Raw genomic sequence first — 23,697 nt, forward strand, 5'->3', positions numbered from 1 at the left:
ATTTTTTTGACTCATTGTTTCGTCCTATCTCTTGTTCACTCTGATCATTTTTTATTGAGCATTAGACACAGACACTGTATTTGAAAAATTATAGAAAGTCTAGATGAGCCTTCAGCTTCTGGTAGGCGGTTAGAGTAGGACTGAGTTGTTCCAAGCTTGAGATTCAGCCTGGGAAAGATCTAGTCTGTTTGCTCTTTGTGTTACATAGAAAGCGTAGTTCCCTTAGAGCGCTGACAGAGAGCCTGGTGGTGAGTTACCTCTGCTCATCCTCTTTGTTGGAAACTGAACTCCAAATTTCATCTCCCCAGGACCACAAAACACCTGAAAGCTCTATTTGTCTCTTCAGCTGACTGCCTGCTATTTCTTGGCCTTTCTAGTTTAAGAATTGGTGAATGCCTCCTGGGGAGTCACAGCTCAGACCTTTAGGCTTTTCCTCTCTGCTTCTCTTTGTAAGATTTTGGCCCCTCAAGTGTTGACTACCTAAGAAGCCTCATCTTCACTTTCTCTCCCCCTCACCCCGTAAGACTGTCAAAAACTCTGTTCAGCTTCTTTGCTCCTTAGAATCTGTCACAATTTGGCTTCTCGCTCTCTATGCCCAGGATTCTTACAAATTGGTAAATGTCCCAAAGGAAAATTCTGTACAGAGTGTTGAACTAGCTTCAGTGAGTTTTTCTTCTCTTTGGACCTTGGCCGCTGTTGTTTTGGCTGCCTTAATAGCTCTTTAATGGTATTTAGGTTTTCTAGTCATTCTTGGGGAGAAGTCTGTTTACTGCAGGTTAGTCTGCTATCACTGCAAGCAGAGCCTCCCCAGGGCTACTTACGACAGTGTACTATAAACGTGAGAGGACTCACCAGGTAAAATGAGTGATCCCTTCACCACAAAGAGTGTTTAGGGAACCTTTCTTTACTTCTTCTGAGGAGACCCATCCTCAGGTCCTTATCATATCCTACTTATCAGTCTCTCCACCTCAAGCCTGTTTTCGAAAATGACCCTTAAGCTTTGGACCAGAGTATCAGTGTTACACTGAAAGTATGAAGTAATAGTATGTAATAATGTTTTAAAATACATAGTCCTTATCTATTAAAGATTCATCCTGAAACATTTATTAGAGATTAAGTGATGAATATCTCTTCGTCACAAGGAAACTCTTGTTCCCCTTTCTTTCCTTCTTTTTTTTTTAAATTGTATCTTTGTGAAAAGATGGTTATTGTGATGATCACTGCACAATATGTATAAATTGAACATCATGCTGCATGCGTTAAACTTATACAGTGATGTATGTCAATCATTTCTCAGTAAACTGGAAAAAAATGACAAGTATCTAAAATTTGCTTTAAAATAAGCTAGCAAGGAGTTCCAGTGGGAAAAGGAGATTTGCCATATGTTGATATTTGTTAAAGCTGAGTTATGGGTATGCAGTGGTTCATTATACTATTCTATGTCAGAGTGTTTGGATATTTCCATAATGAAAAAAATTAAGCATGTAAAGAGAGTCACAACCTTGAAAAAAATATGCCCACCCCCTACAGAATAAAAATCAGAATTTCTAGACTATTGTACAAAGGCCCATCTACGCTTTGCACGCCCCGTCATGCCACGTTATAGTTCCTTATAAGTGCTGTTGTATTTGCTCATGACATTTCTTCCTATTATTATTTTAAAAATAATTTAAGTTATCTTTACTATTATTAAGATAGTGATTTTTTTTAAAAAGTTTTTATTTATTTGAGAGAGAGAGAGCATGAGTAGGGAAGAGACAGAGGGGAGAGGGAGAGGAAGAAGCAGACTTCCCACTGAGCATGGAGCCAGACTTGGGGCTCAATCCCAGGACCCTGAGATCATGACCTGAGCCAAAGTCACACACTTAACTGACTGAGCCCCCCAGGCACCCCTAAGATAGTGATTTTCAAAAGAGTTTGAAGGAGAATTTACAAGCTGTTGGAGGTACAGCAGAGACCCCTGAGAAGTTTTCCAAACTGCCAAATTACGTAAAGGTACAAGTAAGCATCCCCCTGAAAGCCCTCCACCATATTATAAAACCACTGCCATTAAAACCACCACTAATTTTCACCGCCTGCCATATGCAAAGCATCATGGTAGATGCTTTACCTGGGTTACTGCAATCACTCCCCAAGAACTCTGAGATGATTATTATGTATTATTCCTTTTCACAGGTGTAGAAACCAAGGTTCAGAAAGTCTAAGTAGCAAGAAGCAAGGTAACAGCTACTCAGTGGCAACCTCAGATGGCTGTCACCAGGGCCCCCTACCTAATTAATGAAACAGTGCTTCTCAAACTTGAGCCTCCATCAGAATCATCTAGAGGCCTTGTTAAAACACACTGCTGAACCTTACCCCTCAAGTTTCTGACTCAGTAGGTCTGGAGCAGGGCCCAAGAATTTGCATTTTAATAAATTCCCAGGTGATGCTGATGTTGTCTGTTCAGGGATCACACTTGGAGAAATGTTGCACTAGAGTGCTTTATTTTAGGGAAGCAGTAATATGATTTGTTCCCCTGAGATATGTAAGCTAATCTTGGTGGTTCCTTTTGGGTGTTGGGGAGACCCTGCTATGTAGAGTGTAGCAAAAAATGACCCATGGCTTTGATTTCTTTTACTAGTGGAGTGGCTCTCCTCTGGTAACTTCCATGGCCAGGAGACTGGACCTGCCTGCTGGGCCTGGAATGTATTCAGGGTCTTGCCGGTTGCTTTGCCACAGGTGGGCAGCTTCCCCTTGCAGCAACAAGTCAGATGGTCTCTGCTTATGAGCCATTTTGATGATAATTCTTTAGCACCTCTCAAGGCCACAGTGTTATGTCCAATAGGCGCTTTCCTGGAGAGGTCTCAAGTGCAGTCACAGTAAACTTGTGAATCTTTCTTCCTCTCCTGGCCCTACCTGCCACTCCACCCTAGTTCTCCACTCTTATTTCCCTCCTCCCAAAGCTCCTGTCACACAAACCTCTTCTTTCTTCCCAGGGCATTTTCTGCAAGGCTCTTACAACTTAGTTAGGGGAATGCTTGCATTCTGCAAAGCTGTCTTACAGTCAAGAGGGTGAATGAGTATAATGGTGATAGACAGGTTTAGCCGCTATGGGGCCCTGCTGCCTAGCAGGTAAGAAGCTGTCTGCCTTCTAATACAGCTCATGTACTTTGCAGCTGGATGATCTCGTGGAACTTAACTACTTAGCACCTCAGTTCCATCATTTACAAAATAAAATAAGTGTTGTGCATTTCAGAGTTGTTTTGAATATTAAATGATATATTACACACAAAGATCTTACCAAGTTGTCTGGCACAAAATAAGAGCTTAGTGAGCTACTGTGAGAAAGAGTTCCTTCTCATTTACACAAAGGTCAAGAGCACTGTGGAAAGAATGGAGGTATGACATTTGGACCAGAACTTTACATGACCAGTTGTTTAGATGAGTTGTTTGGATGAGAACCGTCTCCGTGGAAAGGATGGGATAAACAAAGACACAAAAACAGCCAAGGGGTACAGGAATGGGTCTCTAGCAAAGAGAAGTCTGTTCATTGCCTATTCTTTGAGTCTCTTCTCCCTTTCTACCTACCACTCGTGATGGGCTGGAAATTCAGAGAACAGCTTACCTTCCTCGGAATCCTGGTGCTCTCCAGCCCAGGAACACATCACATCTGGCTAGTCTTACCTGGATTTCCTCATGCCATGTTTTGGGGTGCTTTCCCTGATTCGCTGTTAGGGTTAGCCATTCTTTTGTGTACCATGCTGCAGAACATCATCCTTGTTTTAGATCTTATCATGTTCTATTATAATTGTGTGTGTGGTGGGCGTTTTGTCTCTGTTGAACTGATTTGCTCTATGTTTGCCATGGAGACATGCCCATCTTCATATTCTCTGTGCTGGGCTCACTGGGAGGATTCAGCCGATGTTGGCTGGACGTATGGGTGCAGAATGAATGGGTAAACAAATGACGGGATGAGGGAAGAAAATATTTTCCAACTGAAGAATTGCCCAAGGCATATGAAAATATTACAATATAGAACCTTGTTACTCAAAATGTGGTCTGGGGGCCAGCAGCATCTGTCTCACCTGCAAGCTTGTTGGAAATGCTGAGTCTCAGGCCCCACCCCAAAACTGCTGAATCAGACTCTTCATTTTAACAAGATCCCCGGGTGATTCATGTACACTTTATAGGTTAAGAAGACTCCCACATTTGTCAAATGGGCACAGTGGCATTGATGGAGTTTTTTGGAGTAGTGTTGGTGTGTTGGTGGGATCTGGAGCCATCCGGAGCCAAGAAAGAATTCTTGGGACATCTTTGGTGCAAAAAGCTGGTTTTATTAAAGCACGGGGACAGGACCTGTGGGCAGAAGGAGCTGCCGCTCCCCTCTGCTCCCTGTTGCTCCTCGCTGCGCCAGGATTGTGAGGGGCAACTGATTATATACCTTGGGGTTGGGGGAGGTGAAAATAAGGGAAGTTCCAGTAATATGCTAAAGAAGACTCTGGATCCTGGAAGAATGTTATAATCTGCCTATCTCAAGTGTTTGTCAAGGCTGCAGGTTACAAGGAAGTTTAATTTTATCTACATTTCCTGCTGCCTTTGTTTCCCACATCAGAAGTTACCTCATGGTCTTGTTGTGAGGATTCAATGTGTTAAGAGATGTGAGGTGCCTTGTACGATATTGGTCTGGCGAATGGTATGAGCTCAAAAAGCATTAGCGTCTTCTTCTTAGCCACGCCCCCCTGACCGTGCAGAGGCTAGGAGGAAAATCAGAGCTCACTGAAGATCTCAACAGACGTCGTGCCCTTGTGTTTCCTCTCCACACTGGTACCCGGCTGGGGGAGGCCGGCTGGCCAGGGCTGGCCCTTCCTGTGTGGGGCTCCCTTGGAGGGGCCCTGCTGACGTGAGGAGAATGGCCTTCCTCTCAGCTGCCGCGCCATCAGTGCGAAGCTTCCTGGAGCTGAGGACCCCAGTTGTGGAGAACCACCCTTCCCTGGCACTGAGTCATGCTATCTCTATTCAGGCAGGGATCAAGGCAGGTGGGAAGCTCCACAGGCCTGGCGGAGGTGCCCCAGGCGCGGGTTTGGGTGATTCATACTGTACCATGAGTCATACTTATTACATAAGGGCAGATCAAGAGCATTCAAATGCCACACAAGCCCAAATCTGTCCCCACAGACTGGAGAAGGGGGTGTCAGTGGGAGACTCGTCTGGAGGCACGTCTTGGAATCTCCAGAACAATTTGGCCACTCCTCAGAGGTTCCTTCTTTCATATATCCCCCAAGGACTATGTCATCATCACTGTCACCATCATCATCATTGATGTGGTTATAACTTGAAACAGACCGCTAAGTTACTTTTCAGAACAAGAGCAGAGCTGTAGATAACTTAAAGTGATAGATTACTTAGCACCCAAAGACTGGGGATATGAAAAAGCAGTAACTCCTTCTCAAGACCTGTGTAAAAAAAATGTGGAGTTAAATTAAAAGGCAACTCAATAAAGGGAATACATTTATCTAACAAAGGAATAAAGGTTTTACACCAATTAATTTAACAAAGCTCTTCCCCCAAAATACGAATATTCAGGAACAGTGAAGGTAGAGGAGGGCTAACACCCAGGCTCCCACCTTGACACCGAAAATCAGAGATTTCTGATGGCAAGCTGGCCTTGGGAAGACTTGGGACATTTGACTCTCTAGGTTTATGCTGAAGACACAGTAGGAAACCACAATGATATTTACAAAGAGAAAAATTATTATATATAATAAGGGAATGCTGAAAGCACCTTTTCAATCCACTTTTGCAGTCTGGTTTGTTGATAAATATTAAACCTACTGGTCATTGCAGGTATCAGGCTTTTGCAAAGTCCTCAACACCTTGGAAAATGCTACTGCTAAAATATTAGGTAAAGCAATAAAGCAGAAAACAAGATTTCTTTTATAAACCTAAGGGATGAGGTACATTAATAACAACAGAAGCTTGCCCCACTCTGAAATTAAAAAAAAAAAAATCAAAATTTGAAAGACTTGAATGAAACACGGAAAAGTTACTAGTAATTGTCAGGATTCAGTGAACATTTTTTCCCTCTTAATGTAAATTTTCAAAACTTTCTTTAATTGTTTTTATAATCTGAATGTGTGTATATACACAAATTAATGAATATATGTTTGCATAGAACATATATGAATATATAGTATAAAAGCAGTATATAGTATATGTAACAAATATAATATGTGATATAATATGCAGGGAACTGTAAGATTTAACTGAAAGGAAGAAGTCTTTTTATCTGGTGCATTATAGTTATTCAAGTTTTTTTCTTCATCATATTCTCCTTTATATTTATGTGCAAATGGTGCCCAGCAGACAAAAATTAGCCAATTTTCAACTTTAGTCCAGTGGATTTTAGAAGAAAACTGTACAGGTGTGGATTATGTGCTGTATTAATCCCTGCGGGTTGGATATTTTTGTATGGAGAACTCTGGTGGACTGCTGGCCGAGCCAGGGACCAGCTTTTAGTTGAGGTTGTTACAAGTCTTTCAGCTTCACAGTAGATAAATCAGGTGGCAACTGGGTTGGTCCCTCTCATCCTTTCCGTCACCCTTTTAATAAATGTCAATGAACTGGGTTTTTCTGGGCCATAGAATATCTATGTCAGGGGCAGGGGGCAAGTTCACAGGCATCCCCACTGCAAATACAGTAGTGGAACTCCACATCTACCTGAATGTCAATAGGGTTGTGGTCCTATGCCCAAAAATGCAAAGAGAGAGTCTCTCATCTCCCAGGTAATCTCCAGAAATCCATTTTATGAAGAGAAGAAAATGAGCTGAACCAGATACCTATATCCTGGTACATCGCTCTAGGACATCCTCTGATTGGGCTAAGCAGCAGGGACGTGGAAACACACTTGCCACTACTAGAGAGGCGTGAAGTTATCCCCAAGCCCTGACCCACCACGCAAGCACACGCGTCCTCTCGGTCTCATAAAGCCTGTCTTTTCCCCTTATCATCCCCTACCCAAGGCTTGACAAACACAGCCCAGAAGGTCCAGCCAGCTGCCTGGGTTTTGCTTGGTTTTGTTTTATGGCCCTTGAGCTAAGAGTGACTTTTATTTATTTATTTTAAATCAATGAATTTAAATGCTTACATAAATACATACCTGTTATTCTCAAGTCTGCCTTTGGCCTCGATTTTGCCTAAAATATTTACTGTCTGGGTCTTTAAGGAAGCATTTTCTGAGTGTTTCCGTCCTCATCACCCCAGCTGTTACTTCCTGTTGGATGTATTACTGTGCTTCTTACTGGGACCCCTGTTCCACTCTGCCCTCTCCCCACATTGGTTTCTGCTCACAGCAGCCAAGGTGCCAATCAGAGCATCATTTCCCCTCGCTTAGTGCCTTCCAACAGCTTGTCACTGCTCTTGGCTAATGCCCAAACTCCCTATACCTTGCTCCTAAAGCCTGGAGCCCCTGCCGGCCTGGCCTGCAGTCTCCGACTCCCCACATACTCCCTGGGGTCCAGCCACCCAGCCTTTCTGGGCTTTCGCACACTGAGCTCCATCATGGCTCTACTGTATAAGCTTCACAGAGGTATGGACCTGGTCTTGGTGACATAGTCCCCAGAATGGTATCTGGCACATAATAAGCACTCGATAAATATGTATTGAATAAATGACCTTGAATCATCAAAGCAACCCTGTGAAGCAGGATTTTTTTTTTTTTTTAAATCATCATTTTACAAATGAATAGAAAGTTCAGGAAGGAGGGAAAATCCACTAAGTGGTAGAATTGAGTTTAGAATTCAGGACTTTCTGACATCCCACTACATTATGTGCCCTTCATACAAACATGGCTTTCTTCTGCTAAACTACATAGGACAAGTCACTGCGTATGTGAACACATGACCTTCTCCTAGAAGAAATACCTTTCTCCCTGTGTGAGAGTCCTCTGTTCTGCTCTGCTCACAGTGCCCTGATCCTGGCTGCTTTATGTTACTGAACAACTCAAATTAAAGTTTACCTGTAATCCCCTAAAGCCAGTGTCTGGCTTTGGGCTGAAGAACCTTGTTTTCATGAGGGAACATTCCTACGTAACTACTGCCTAGTCAAGGCCTTAAAACACTACCTATCTATCCGCTCCCCTCCCAACTGGGAGGCATGAGGCCACCCCCTCAGAAAAGAAGTCTGGGCTTCTCCTGCTTTTTTCCTGATGTTCAGATGACTGTTCAAGCTGCACAAGGTTCTTGGATTATGTTTGGCATAGGGATAGGGGTGGGGATTTCATACATCATTGCGGCCTTGTTGCCCATGTAGATCATGGGCCCTTTATGGGGTCTCCATCATCAGCCATAGTTTTTCTCAAACTTTGGTCATGTTACTGCTCTCTTCGTGAGTCTTGCTTCATTTACTTAATAGGCTCACTTTTTTTTAACTTGTTACTTTGAAATAGTTATAAAAAAATACAGACATTCTCATATACACTTCATATAGATTCTCAGAATGTTAGCATCTTACTACATTTGCTTTATTATTTTCTTATATAAAATTTCTTTTCTGACCTATTTATATATACACACGTGTGTATGCATGTGCATATATGTATAGGTATACTTTCTTTCCTGAGCTATTGAGAATACATTGTAGACATGGGTATGTGTTTCTTAAAATTAAGGGCATTCTCACATAACCACACAGCAAGTGTCAAAATTAAGAATTTAATATCATTGATGTGATACTATTACCTTATTCAGATTTTGCTAATTTCCCTGAAGATGTCCTTTATACCAAAAAAATTATATATATTTGTGTGTGTGTCTGTGTGTGCATACTTCTGCTTTAGGATCAGTCCAGGATACAATACGCATTTACTTGTCATGTCTCTTGAATCTTCAATCTGCAACGATTCCTTGATCTTTGTCATTCATAACCTTGAAATAGTTAAGAGTCCAGGCCAGTTATTTTGTAGAATGTCCCTCAGTGTGGGTTGATTCAGTCAATGCATTTTGGGAAGAACATAATATCAAGAGGTACACAATGTCAATTGGCCCCATTACTGTTGGTGCTAAATTCACCACCATTTAAAGTGGGGTTTACCAGGTTTCCCCACTGTAAAATTATCCTTGTTCTCTTTCATTAATAAATATCCTGTGGGAGGTACTTTGTGACTTGGTAAATACCCTATTTCTTATCAAAGCTTGATCTACTAGTTTAAGCCTGATTGATGAATCTTGTCTGAATCAATTATTAATATAAGGATTGCCAAATGGTGATTTTCTAATTCCTTTATTTTTTCTGTTTGTTAGCTGACATTCTATTAGAAGGAATTGTAAGTTCTGCCTTTACACCCACTCTATCCATTCCAAAATATTATTTATATATTTATGTATTTACTTATATCAGTATGGATTCACATGTTCCTATATCGTTCACTGAGTTATATAATCTATTGCTAGCCCTATTTATTCTGATACTCATATTGTCCCAGGTTTGGCTAGGGAGAGCCCCTTCAAGCTGACTCCTATGTCCTTTTGATATGCATCCATATTTCTTCTAGTACATCCTTACTTTCTGACTTGATGAGCTATTCCACGCTCGTATTATTAGGCTTTTCCAGTCTAGCTCTGAAATCACCCCTTTTTCCAAGGAGCCCTGGATCCTTTTGGAGGATAATGACTTTGGAAACTAAGATCTGGATAACAAGTAGCTCATTGTTATGGGGATGTCATTGCTTCTAGGCCCTCTCAGTAAACAGAGCTACAATACACAAGTATGATATGTGTGTTTATGTATGCCCACAGAAACAGACCCATAAACCTCCACATCTATATCTCATTATATCTACCTATATTTATGTCTATCTTTCCATTTATATTATAGATCATGAGTTCACATTAATACCTTGAATTCCAATCTAACACCCAGGGTTCATGCTGATCTGGCCCCTTTCCACATTTCATTCTTTCTTCTTTGACTATGAGAGACTGCGATCCCATTATCCACAATATATTTACTTATTTCATCAACCTTAGAATGCACAAAGAGTGGTTTCAGAATTGCTAATCCATATTACTGTGAAGAACAAACCTACTAACTAGATGTCAATATTTGCTTACAGCTATTTTTGTCTTTAGTCTGTGGGATATCATCCGGATACTGTATTTAAGTTATTTGGGCTCATTCTTTATTCTCCTTTCTGAATGGTCATGTTACTCACTCAATATAGAGTTAGTTCACCTGTTACTGCTTGTATTCCATTTTAGTGTTTTTCCATTATCCCTGCTGATTTTTTTTATGTGAAACATTAACATGCTTACAAGTGTTCCTACTCTATGAAAAGATGCCCTCAGTGAAATACCCCTTTCCCATTCCTGATCCCACACCTCCAACCTTTTCTACCCTTCCCAATCCTTTTCCACCTACCCCTGCACATAACCAAGGTCGTTGGGTTATGATTTAACCTTCCTGTATTTAGGAGGATACATGTATACTTCCTCATTTTCTTTTCCTTCTTACACAAAGGGTACATATTATAGATATTCTTTGTACTTTGAATTTTTTCACTTAAGAATAATTCCTGGAAATCACTATCAGTTAATAAAACTCATCCTCATTTTTTACTGCGACATCATTCTCGGCTCTGTATGGATGTACCGGACTTGGTTCAACCATCTCCTTTGTATGATCAGTTAAGTAATTCCAATGTTTGCAATTGCAAACAATACTGCAGTGAATAAACTTGTGTACATGTTTTTTCTTATTGTTGGAGCTATGTCTTCAGGGTAAATTCCTAGAAGTGAAACTGCTGGGTCAAAAGCTAACTGCAAATGTTATTTTGTTAAATATTGTCAAATTACTCTCTATAAGACTTGTACCCATTCACATTTCCACCAACAATGTACAAGAGTGCCTAAGGCAGTTCATTTTTTAAAAACTTACAAAGACTTTTTAAAAAATAAATATATTTATCATTAACATGATTGAAAACAATCACTGTCTAGAAAAAGGTGGTGATCTGGAAAATAAATGCAGTGTCAACTAAAGGTAAAGTTATATTATAGCAGTGACAATGGGCTGTGTAGACGCTGTACCTGGGGTCCTGGGACTCTGTTAAAAAGAGAAATTAGCAAATGCTCAGGAAGTGTTGACGATCGACCAATGTCGAGGTGACTTTCTTTGTAGCATAAACAGAAGGTTTGAAATGGGAAGAACACTGTCTCTGTGACCCAGGGTTCCTTAGTGCTGGGTCAGTGTTCTTTGTAGAATCTGACACATTCTACCCCCTCCACATTTGGGATACACCAGTCTGTGGACCTGGGACCAAACTCCTTGGTAGGGCCTAGAAGGTCCCTGCCTCTCTGCCTGGCTTACAATGTAGCCACCTCTCTTGCGCACTATTCCCAGATCTCACCAGAGGTTTCACATGACTGAAATCTCATCACAGCACTGGCTGTGGCGTTGCCCGAGAGCTTACCTGGCCCAAGGCTTTCAAGCGCCTCATTTTAGTTAATCCTCCCAACCAGCCAACACCTTGCCAAGGTCTCGCAAAGACGAAGCAGGGCAGTGCAGGTTGAAATCCTGGTGTTGTTCCTGTATTTCTTTTTTCCAGGGCCACAACCCCCTCCTCCCTGCCGCCGAAATGACTTCTGTCTCCCGGTCAATATCTCTCAGCTATAAGTCCAGGAACAAGCATGGATTTGATGCTTTTGCTTTTTTTCTGAAACCACTCAGTGACTGGCTGGAGACTGGAGGAGACCATATCAAAGCTGGTCACCTGTGCCCTGGAGTCCAGCATCTCAAGCTTTATTGTGTTGGCCAGAGGAGGAAAAAGACATTTTAAAAGATTTTTTCATGAAGAGATGAAGAAGAGTAGGCACACATTGGTCTCCTTCCAAATCAGCAACAAATAAAAGGTCCTGTTCATCTATTTTTTTTAACCGGTGCAAACTCTTATTTATCCAGACAACGTGTTTGCTTTGCTGCTTTTATTTCCTCCTCCAGGCTGCTCCCAAGGCCACAGAATGAAAAGGGCTGCAAGAAGTAAGCCATCAGTAAGCCAGCCTGCCATTCAGTACCTTTTCTTATACAACAGTTATTTGTAAACTAATCAATAAACTTTTCTTATTTTGTTTGCTCCTTTAGAACTCTTAGCAGCCGCCTGCTGAACCATGAAGAAACTTAAAATAGCGATGATCTCCCTTCCACACTGCCTCTTTCCCCCCATAGAACCCACAAGCCCATCTGTGGTGTTTATACTCGAGGCCATATGAAGCTAATCTGTATGGAAATAAAGGATAGAAATATTCAGATTGAGTTTTACTAAGTGAACCTGAGGTTTTTCTGTTCAGCAAAATAGGCCAGGTAAACGCGTTTCTGATACAGAATAAATCACTTGTTTGGAGACCTATATTTCCATTTTGCCATTTTGCTTAGAAGTGGAGAATTCACAGTCCTCTGCAGAGACTGTGAAAAGCACAAGTCCCTCCTCTTCCCACGACCCCACCCCCCTGCCACCCCTCCCCACTTGGTAGTTCCCTGAGCTGAACTCATCTTTCCATTAGGGTCCGAGACCTACTCTCCTAGTCCAGGGCTGGCAGTGCCCAGGATCTCCGCAAACAGCCAAGGGACAGAGAGGAAAGGAAAAGAGTCAGATATATTTATAGAGCCCTTCTAGGCCAGATCACTCAGGAAATCTCTAACATGAAAAAAAGCAGTCTCTGGCTTGGGGCAATAGAGTAATGCCACACATTTATCGTTGTGAAGGCAAAGATGAAGACATGTGCAGAGGTGCCTCAGGAGAACATAGGAGGGGATCCTCACCAGCAAGACGTGTGTCCAGGCCAACCTTTCTGAAGCACTTGATGCTAAAGTAGTGTAATTTTTCAGAGACAACTCTTTGGTTCTGTATAGCCAAAATATTTTAGTCTTTCTAGGGGCATAATTAATGCTACAGGGCAGAGGTAAGGGAAGCAAAGCCAGGGACAAGTACTAATGATTTGGTCTTGGGAGAAGACCACTGGCTAAGGCCAGCCACCTGTGGCCAGGTGGTCTACAGACTCAGTGACAGTGCTTGCTTAATGGTAATCTAGTACATATAGTCCATTTAGAGAATCCAGCTGAATGGGAAGCATCTGAACATTCCCTGGTTTGTGAATCCTGAGGGAGAACAAATGACAGACATGAATAGCCCTTACTGAATTATCAGAATTGTTTCAGGAGTGAAACCAGCTCCTGTTAATTGACATTTTTAAGTCAAACCATATGAAACTGCCAAAAGTTGATGATTTTTGCTCTGTAAAAATGGCAATTCCATATGGTTTGACTAATATGTTACAGGGACAGTATGGAGCTCTTGATATTTATTATCCCACGAAGTCTGCCATAATTATAGCAGCAATGTCCACAATAGCCAAACTGTGGAAAGAACCAAGATGTCCATCATCTAATTTAGGTATATACTATTAAGGTATATACTAATTTTTATTAGTATATACTAATTTAGGTATATACTATTAAGGTATATACCCCCCTAATTTAGGTATATACTATTAAGTTCCTCATTCCATAGCTGTAGAAATGGAGACTCAGCAAGGTGATGTAAATTGCCCAAAGCCACACAACTAGAGGAACCAGGACGTGGACTTGTGTAGTCATTGTCAAAATCTGGCTGTGATTGACATGCAGGAGTTCTATTCTCTCTGTATAGGAGCCTGTTGGGCCATTGAAGGCCCCGTGGCCTTGGTGAGCCTAGCTGGGCCTTTTCTACTCTGTGAGTTGACATCGGTGTTCTGTGTTCTGAAGCCAGTGTGATTGTGTGTGTCCCGGTCCCCTGCTTGGCTGGAATTGCAAGGAGCTAGAGGACAAGACACAGACATTCAGCTGAAGACTTGGCTTCTGATGAAGGTAGAGGCCAGACAAAATTCTGGAAGTGTTTTGGAGATGACTCAGTCTCTACTGGAGTTTTTTGTAATGACTCTCTCAGCACCTGTTTGCTCCACCATACTACAGACCCTGTTTTGTCAAGAAGTCTCCCATGACTTAATTGTTAATGTCAAAGCTTGCAGAGCTGCCAGCCCTTCTCCAGAACCTGAGCCCTCAGAAGGGGATAGAAGTAAGGATGGGCATGGATCATCCTGGGAAAACATACTCCACAAGTTTCAATGGCTTAACATAATCAGTTCCTTTCTGAGTCTGTCCATCTGTCCTTCTGTCTCAAGCTACATCTCTAGCAAAGAGATGTTGTCAGAAGGCTCTGCTCATCAGAGTCACACAGGCCCCTGGCTGAAGTGGGCATCCTTTCAACATGTGCTTCTACAGTCACCTCAGCCTAGGGAGCAAGCATGTCACATTGTGCACTGGTTCTTTTTTTTTTTTTTTTTAATTTTTTTATTGTTATGTTAATCCCCATACATTACATCATTAGTTTTAGATATAGTGTTCCCTGATTCATTATTTGTGCATAACACCCAGTGCTCCATGCAGAACGTGCCCTCCTCAATACCCATCACCAGGCTAACCCATCCTCCCACCCCCCTCCCCTCTAGAACCCTCAGTTTGTTTTTCAGAGTCCATCGTCTCTCATGGTTCTTCTCCCCCTCCGGTTTCCCCCCCTTCATTCTTCCCCTCCTGCTACATTCTTCTTCTTCTTTTTTTCTTTCTTAACATATATTGCATTATTTGTTTCAGAGGTACAGATCTGAGATTCAACAGTCTTGCACAATTCACAGCGCTTACCAGAACACATACCCTCCCCAGTGTCCATCACCCAGTCACCCCATCCCTCCCACCCCACCCCCCACTCCAGCAACCCTCAGTTTGTTTCCTGAGATTAAGAATTCCTCATATCAGTGAGGTCATATGATACATGTCTTTCTCTGTTTGACTTATTTCGCTCAGCATAATACCCTCCAGTTCCATCCACGTCGTTGCAAATGGCAAGATCTCATTCCTTTTGATGGCTGCATAATATTCCATTGTATATATATACCACATCTTCTTTATCCATTCATCTGTTGATGGACATCTTGGCTCTTTCCACAGTTTGGCTATTGTGGACATTGCTGCTATAAACATCGGGGTGCACGTACCCTTTCAGGTCCCTACTTTTGTATCTTTGGGGTAAATACCCAGGAGTGTGCACTGGTTCTTAAAGCTTCCACCAAGAAGTGGCACACATCACCTTTGCTTATATTTCATTGGCCGAACCAAGTCACATGGCCATAGCTACCTTAGAAGAGGATGGAGAAATACAATCTTACCATGTGCCTGGAAGACACAGCACAAGAAATGTTTGGTGATTGCACCAGTGATGTTCACGGCTTTTCCAGGTGTTGTAGAGGAATGTGTGCTCATCCCTGGACCATTAGACATGGCTCTACCAAACACATAACCTCATGGAGGGCCAAGAGTCCAAGTGAGGTCACCTTGAGAATGAGTTGTTGATATGGAAGAGAAGAGGTTGAAGGCCAAAATACTTGTGTGAACCAACATTGAAGACTGGGAAAAGACCAAAGAATTGGATTGGCCAGTGATGAGGGAGGAAAACCAGGGAAGTACAGTGCCTGGAAAGCAAAGGTAAGGGAGGGTTTCAAGAGGAATGACCTGGCCAAGTATAGCCAATGGCCCAGAGAACTCAAGGACAGTACAGTCTAAGACGTGGGAACTGGATTGAAGGAGAGGAAAACCTTTGGGGAATTTAATAAGCAATGTCTTAGTGGAACCATACAGAGGAAGCTTTGACGTATTCTGAAAGTGTTCTGAGTTACTAGTAAGAGTTGTGAGGTCTTTATCTATAGATGGTCCCTCTTTGGGCATGTCCAAATGATGATGGGAATAATAGAGTAGATTGATGATGGAAGGGATGGAGGAGCAACTTTAAGAGAAAATTCCTGAATGGATGAAGGACAGTGGGTTTAGAGAGCAGTAGAGATGTTTGATCATCATAACAGGAGAGAAGAGAAGGTCATCATAACAGGAGAGAAGAGAGAGAACAGCAGAGGCACAGGTGGAAAAGAGAAAATGTTCTTCTGATTGCTCCTATTTTCTTAATAAAATAAGAATCAGGGTCATCTATTGACAGTGAGTATTAGCTGGCTGGGGAGTGAGATGGTGTCAGTAGTTATCTGGATAAGTGGGAGGAGGTTTTGACTGGGGAATTGTGGTTGGCTTTTCAGATGGTGCCAAAGGCCCACTTGAGATATGTGGCCAGAACTCTAATGTGAGGCCATTAAGCATGGTTGTGAATTTTTCTCTCACCACATTCTGCTTCTCAGATCCAGGCACAGAGCAAGAAGAGAGATGAGTTTAAGCAGGGGCGAGGTTTACCACAGCAGTGATGGAGGAGGACAAGGAACTGAGGTGACAGGGTTGTTGTAGGGATGGACCATGGAACCCAAACTGGATAAGGATGGTGACAGCATGTGAACCCAGGCCTGGCTTCTCTGAGGGATGTGAGCACTGTTTACTGGAGTGTGTAGATTAAAATTCATCTGTTTATGGCCAGAAAGTCTGATGTTTGAAACCTACATATAGGAAGTGGTGCAGCTATTGATAACATACAGATTTAAAGTATATCTTTGGAAGAGGAGAGGTGATGTGTGCTGGAGGAAAATCACCATAAAGTCACTTTCCAGAGAGAAGAAAATGTAATGAGAAAACTTTGATATTATTTTTATACTGTCGCTACTGAAAAAAAGTGGGTGGGAATGAATTTCTAACTTGAATAAGTTATGTGGATTAATGAATCCTGCCCAAAGCAGTTTTGAGATCTGCTAATGCAGTTTGTTCCTAATATTACAGTGTTAACATTTGATATAAATGACTTTTTTTTTAAGGAAAACCGACTTAAGTTTAATCTTTGTAATAATCTCACAGTGTATGACTACATTGACCATTTTTTCTTGAATGTAAGAGAAGAAATAGATTTATAATAAAGGGGGAAATACTATAGATGCCATGGCCTCTCTGGGCAATAATGTAAACTGCAGTGAGTTACCTTGAACTGATGTGCCATTATTAGTTGCAGTGATTGTGAATTTTTGTGCTATCTTGTACTTTCCATGTAATTTGGGAGGTTTTGTGAATATCTGGACACCCCCACGGGTGTCATGACACCCCCATGTAAGTTATGTGAACAGCATCTGACATGTCTTTATGGAAAAATAGGGGAGGAAGATGTGCACTGCAGCCCTAGGCAGACAGTATGGCAATTGTTATAGAGATGACCCCAGCAAATCACACTCCCTGCAAGGTGGCTTTGTTACTCCTTCCATCCAGAAGTGGAGTTTATTTCCCCATGCTTTGATCTGAGATGATCTTGTGGCTTATTTTGACTAATGAAATGTGGTGGTAGAAGTGACATGGTGTGACTTGTGGGTCTAGGCCTCAAGAGGCCTTATGCTTCTGCTCTTGCTTTTCTGGGACAGAGCTGCCTCCACATAGAGGTCCAGGCTAGCCTTTTGGAGGATGAGAGCTATAGCAGCAGGACACACGTATGAATGGCCCTGCAGAAACACATATGAATGAGGCCTTCTTGGTTCATCCAGCCCCTATTAAGTCACTAGCTGGCTGCTGCCATTTAAATGACCCTAAGTAAGACCAGCAGAAGAACCACCCTGCTGAGCTCAGCCCAAATTGCCAACCTATGGAATTGTGAGCTAATGAGTGACTGTAGTTTTATACCACTAAGTTTTGGGGTTATTTGTTACACAATAGATGGTTGATGCAACTAGTAAGAGTTACTAACAACAAGGACAGGGAGAGAAAGAAGTAACATTTATTGAGTACCTACATTGTGTTGAGCAATTCCTGAGAACATTATCTTGATTTTGCCTTACAACACTTCTCTAAGGAGGCATCATTTTCTTCCCAGTGAGAAGACTGGAGGTCAAAGAAGCTCAGTAGCTGGTCCAAAGTCACATATCTAATGAGTAATAGAGCACAGAAAACACAGCTTTAAATATATCAGTTTCACAACTTTAATGCACTTATAAAACACTTCCATAAATTTGACACATCTTTATGCTGTCTGAAACATTATGTATTTAATAATATTTTCTTTAAATTGGCTCACTTGAATAAATTACTAGACAAATAAATATATTTAAAGCAGAAATATTTTGTTACTAGGACAAATACTGAATGCTTTCCCCAGATGAGCTCTCTTCTAGTTGCTTTGCATGAACGAATTGATTTAATCCTCACTGCATTTCAGTCAGGTTAGAGCCATTGTCATCATCATCCCCATTGGAAAGATGAGAAACACGAGGTAGGGGAGATTAAATAGTTGCTCCATGGGGCGCCTGGGTGGCTCAGTTGTTAAGTGTCTGCCTTCGGGTCAGGTCATGATCCCAGGGTCCTGGGATCAAGCCCCACATCGGGCTCCCTGCTCCACGGGAAGCCTGCTTCTCCCTCTCCCACTCCCCCTGCTTGTGTTCCCTCTCTCTCTGTGTCTCTCTCTGTCAAATAAATAAAATCTTAAAAAATAAATAAATAAATAAATAGTTGCTCCATGTCACCAAAGAAGGTTGTGCTCTTGGCAATTGTGAGGGGGTGGGTAGAGACCAGGGATTTCACCAAGCATCCTACAGTACACAGCACAGCCTCCCATCTCCATCAAAGAATGATCCAGCACAACTGTCCATAGTGCCAAGGTTAAGAAACCCTGTTTCTGCCTTTCTAAATGGTAAACAGAAACAAGTATTGCTTGGGCGCCTGGGTGGCTCAGTCGTTAAGCGTCTGCCTTCAGCTCAGGTCATGATCCCAGGGTTCTGGGATCGAGCCCCGCATCGGGCTCCCTGCTCCGCAGGAAGCCTGGTTCTCCCTCTCCCACTCCCCCTGCTTGTGTTCCCTCTCTCGCTGTGTCTCTCTCTGTCAAATAAATAAATAAAATCTTTAAAAAAAAAAAAAGAAAAAGAAACAAGTATTGCTTGCCATGAATGGAAACTCAGAAAAAGAAAAAGAACAATACTGAAGAATCTCAAGAAGTGTTGCTTGCCAAGACAGGGAGTGTCGGGAGCTCTCTTTTTGTTGAAAAGAGATTAGCAAAATGTTAGAGAGATAGTAGAGGCTAGAGACTCTCTCCTTGGGTGTAATCAAAGGATTGTAAGAGATTTATATTTGGAATTAAATCTCCTTGTGTGATTCTAAGTTGCTTATACCATGTCCATGTCCCTATCAAATCATCCCACAATCCACTGGTGCAGAGCCCATCCTTTGGGAAGTGTGGCTCTCTGGGCTGGGTGGGCGGTCTGTACCCCACAGGCCAAATCTAGCCCATCACCTGCTTTGCTGATTAATTTTGGGGGAACATAGCCACACCCATTCTTTTACATATCATGTATGGCTGCTTTTGTACCATAGACACAGTTGCTTTGTGACAGTAGAGACCATTTGGCCCACAAAACCTAAAATATTTACTATTTGGCCCTTTACAGAAAATCTTTGCTGACCCCTGCACAGAACTACACTTGGTGCATAGTAGGGCACTCAGCCTACTATGTGCTGATATTTGCTGAATGAATAAAGCCCTGAGAGACACTGCTCTCTCTGTCTTCCCTCTCCACCAGCACCTCTTTCTTCCTACTCCATCCTACCCATGCCTATTTAATTATTTGTTTGTTTGTGTTTGCATTTTGCTCAACATGAAATGGCACCTCCATTTTTAAAACAAACACTTGTCCACCAAGTAGTTGATCACTGTCAGTTCCTCCGTTTTAGGGCTCAGAGATATAAATGGGTCTCCCTGAGAGGGGATGTTGATGGATCACCATGTTCTCGGGAGTCTGGGCTATTCCCTTTCTCCTATAGCTGTTGGCACTCACTGCACTCTCTCAGCTCCAGACCTAAGGGATATATAATAGACACGGGAAGACCTATAAAAGTAACATCTGAAACTGCCGCAGAGCTGAATATTGATTTATTCATTACTATAAATTTTTTGTCATTACTATGCAATTGCTCTATCTTAGGAAGAATTGATAGATGTGGTTGGAAGTTGCAACCCACTGTGCAAAACTTTTTCCCCCTTCTATAATTTCCTGTAACTCTTCTAAAGAATCATTATTCCTTATTACATAGCTCTGGCATGCCACCTATTTAGATAAATGCGTGAACAAGTGTGCAGTAAATATTCATAGTGGCCCATGTGTCAATGGTATATGTCACTAATTAGATAATTTAGTAGTTCAAATAAATAAATAAGAAAATAGAAGCACACCCAGGAAAATAGTGAAATAAAACATAGACTCCTTGTAGGAATCCAGGCAAATAGGACAGCTTTTCAGGTTATAGGATCATCTTTATATGTCGGAGGCCAGTCAGAAGGTCACAATGATGCTTAATGATGCTGCTTACACGTGGGAGAAGCCCAGACCCATAAGTGCCTATGTCTCTTTGGGTCTTCTTCGCAAGCTACATACTTGTTACTTAAGCAAGGCCACTCTGGATGGGTCTCAGGGGATTTGGTGGCCTTTTGCCTCCTTTATCCTGCTCATCTTCTTGGGTCTGTTATTTATAATCCTGCTGATGCCAAGAGAACTGGGCTCAGAGTCTGAAAATGATAGGTTCAAGTTCTGAGTCTGATATAAAGTGGGTTAAGTTACTCATTCAACTTGGGCCTTAGTGTTCTTATCTGTAGAATGGAAACGGTTCTAATTTGAGGTATAATGGCAATAATGGTGATGATGAAATGTAAATGAGGCAAGAGACAGGGAAGCCCTTTGCAGAGTCCAGTGTTCCAAATAGACTTTTTAAGACTTCGCTGAGTCCAGTGTTCCAAATAGACATTTGTTTGTTTGTTTGATTTCAAGTAAATGGTCTCAAGAAAAGTGAGCTAGGCAGACAGAGCAACTATTTAGAGAATCTAGGTACTGGGGGCTAGTATTTATTGGGTGCCTCCTTTATATCAGGCTTTGGGATTATAGATACTTCCTATAGGTTATCAACTAGAATCCAACTTGGTGAAGTAAAGGATGTTTTTTCCACATTTTACAGATGGGGAAACTGAGGATTAGAGACATTCAGTGTAACTTGCTGAAGACGACAGATCTGGTAAGTGATGCCAGATGAAAATCCACCTTTCTCTGGCTCTGTCTTTCATATCCGCTATGCTGCTGGTGATATGCTGTGTTGTCTCCAGGTTTAAATTGAAAGGACTTAATTTGTTTTGTATTCTTAGAAATGAAAAAAAATGAGATTTCAATCTGAGTTGTCCAGATAGCTTGGCTATATTGACCAAATTCATAATGGTCTTCCTCAACTGAGCAAGTCCGAGTTCTGTTTACATAAATGTAGTTATCCCAAACAGTCAGTTTGATTAAGGGTCTCTGTGGTGACCTCGTGAAGTGGTGTTAAGCAAAAATAATTGGATCTACTGAATCTTGAGATCTGGCTGATTAGCTCCTAATGCATGAATCTGGCCTTAGCCCTTTCCAGTGGTGTGTTATAATATGAGGGAGATGGATTCACTTTGTCAAATAGCTAAAGCCGAGTCTTCTAGGCATGCCTAAACTAGTCATGGCCTTGTCTGGGCATATTCATTTCTCAAATGCAGATAGGATGAATCTGCACATTGCCATTAAGCAATCATATAAAAAGTAAACTTATTCATACCAGCTTTAGAACCAGCCAGATTATCTAATCAAGGTGCCACCTTTCTGATTTGGGTTTATCTAGTCATAACTGAGAGTACTCCTTAATTTATTTAGCAAATATTTAATTTGCACTTCTGTGTGTCATTGCAATGGAAGACACTGGAAGCCCAAGATGAATTACATTGTGTGAATGTACCTATTCAGGGAGCCCTGGTTAAGAACCCCTGCTGCAATTGTTGAACAATACAAATGTAGAGGGATAGATGGATAAATATATGGATATGTGGATAGGTGGATAAAAGAATTGATGGATGGATGGATAAACGGAAGTGTCTTAATCATCTAGGTGCCTTTTTGAGGTTCCTTCTGACCCTCAGGAAGGCTCAGAATGACTTATTAATATCTCTATGACTAATGTTGGTACCCAAATGAATCTCTTCAGATTCCATATTGATATGCCTCACTGCAAATTTTCTTTCTTTTTATTGATGACCAGAGTTCTGGTCTTTTGTCTCTTGACTAGTTTTTGTCTCTTAGCCAGTCCTTCCCAACTACATTTTGGTTGAACTTTCTGCATGGACTTGAGTCAGGGTTCATCTCTACTTCTCTCTTTGAACCTCACTGGAAGCCTCCCAGTGACCACGTCAGTGCCCACAGGGGTGGAATTCTACAAGGGTGGATAAATGAATAGATGCTTATCAATGGAAAATTGTGGGTAGATGGGGGAATGGGTAACCATATTGTTCACATTTGTTCCTCCAACATCAGCACCGGTGCCTGGCTCATAATAGGTGATTAGAGATTTAGTGAACAGGTGGTTAGGTGATTGAATAAGTAAGTGATTGGGTGACTGAGTGAAGAAGTGCTAGGTGATTGAGTAGGTGATGAATGGATGGATACATCGATGCACAAATGAGTTGATAAATTACTGTATTGGTTACTGGGTAAGTGGGTGGATAAATGGACAAATTGATAAGTAGGTGAATGATTAAAAGGGAGTATATGGATAGATAGTAGATGAATGGGTGAGTGGGTAAATGGATGAATAGATGAATGGATACATGGATATATGGATGTACAGTTGCCTGGGTAAAACTTAAAGGATTTAAGATTAAGTGGGTGATTGTGTGAATAAAAGAATGGGTGGTGGGATGAATGTTTGAATTGTAGCCCTAAAGCCTGTTGGGCGCTGACAGAGGCCGGCATGATACTTAAACTCTGCCCTGATTATGGCTAAAGTAAACAATGCTCTTGGTTTAGGGGAATGATGCTGCTGGCTTTGGGAAGATTAAGGGCATGGCACACAAGGGCATGGAAAGTCTGACTGGCTGGCCAGAAGAGTGATAATGACTCGTGGTTTCCAAGCACTGTTTATAAAATAACCAAAGAAGCAATGAGTGTGTTTCTTGGGTTCCTTGAGGCCACAGAGGGGAGGGACGTAACCTCAGGAGGGACAGCTTCATGTGAAAGGCTAGCCAGCACAGAGTGCATGACTCCCGGAAGTTATAGACCCACTGTTGACTAGATGGCCTTGCTATTTTCTGCTTTTCCTCTTACTTTTTTTCCTTTCCTTTTTTCTTTCCTTTTCCCCCTCCCACCCTCCCTCCCTCCTGCCTTCCCCTCCTTCCTTCCTTGTTTCTTTCTCACTACCCTGGCCCAGGCAGGGATGACCTAGGGCCAGAAGGCAGAGTCTTCTGGGAACTGACCCATGCTTTGCCTTGAAATCTGGAACTTCACCTAGGAGACTGGTTTAGACTTCTGGCTGAGCTGGCTGGCTGATTTCCCTCCTCAGGATCATTTACCTCATATGTGTTCTGATTAACTAGAAGGACCTGTAGTGGTAGAGAGTGGAACGAGCATGGGGCTTGGATCCAAACAGATTTATTGTCTGGTGACCTTGGGAAGTTTCCTATACTTCAAAACTTTGTTTTATCTGCTAAAGATAATGAGGAGAGTGTATAAAATTAAAAACACTTGCTTCATTTGGTTACTGTAAGAATTAAAAGAGATAATGTGAAAAAATCACTACCTGATTGGTACCTACTTGGTGTCTTATACAAGTTAGTAATTCTTCTTTGATTTGTCAATTCCTTAATCTCCCTTCTGCAGTTAAGGTACATCAGATCGTATGAGATTT

General features: G+C 41.8%; 1 long non-coding RNA gene across 1 annotated transcript in view; it reads left to right on the forward strand.

Annotated features, from left to right (window-relative positions):
* The window catches only part of LOC144380182 (uncharacterized), a 557,964-nt gene that overhangs the window by 406,697 nt on the left and 127,570 nt on the right, over positions 1–23,697 (forward strand). Inside the window, exon 5 of the long non-coding RNA XR_013444028.1 lies at positions 20,962–21,018. This is a non-coding gene — a long non-coding RNA (uncharacterized LOC144380182). The remainder of the gene's footprint in view (positions 1–20,961; positions 21,019–23,697) is intronic.

Source organism: Halichoerus grypus, chromosome 15 (assembly GCF_964656455.1).
Source record: "Halichoerus grypus chromosome 15, mHalGry1.hap1.1, whole genome shotgun sequence".
Taxonomy (NCBI): domain Eukaryota; kingdom Metazoa; phylum Chordata; class Mammalia; order Carnivora; family Phocidae; genus Halichoerus; species Halichoerus grypus.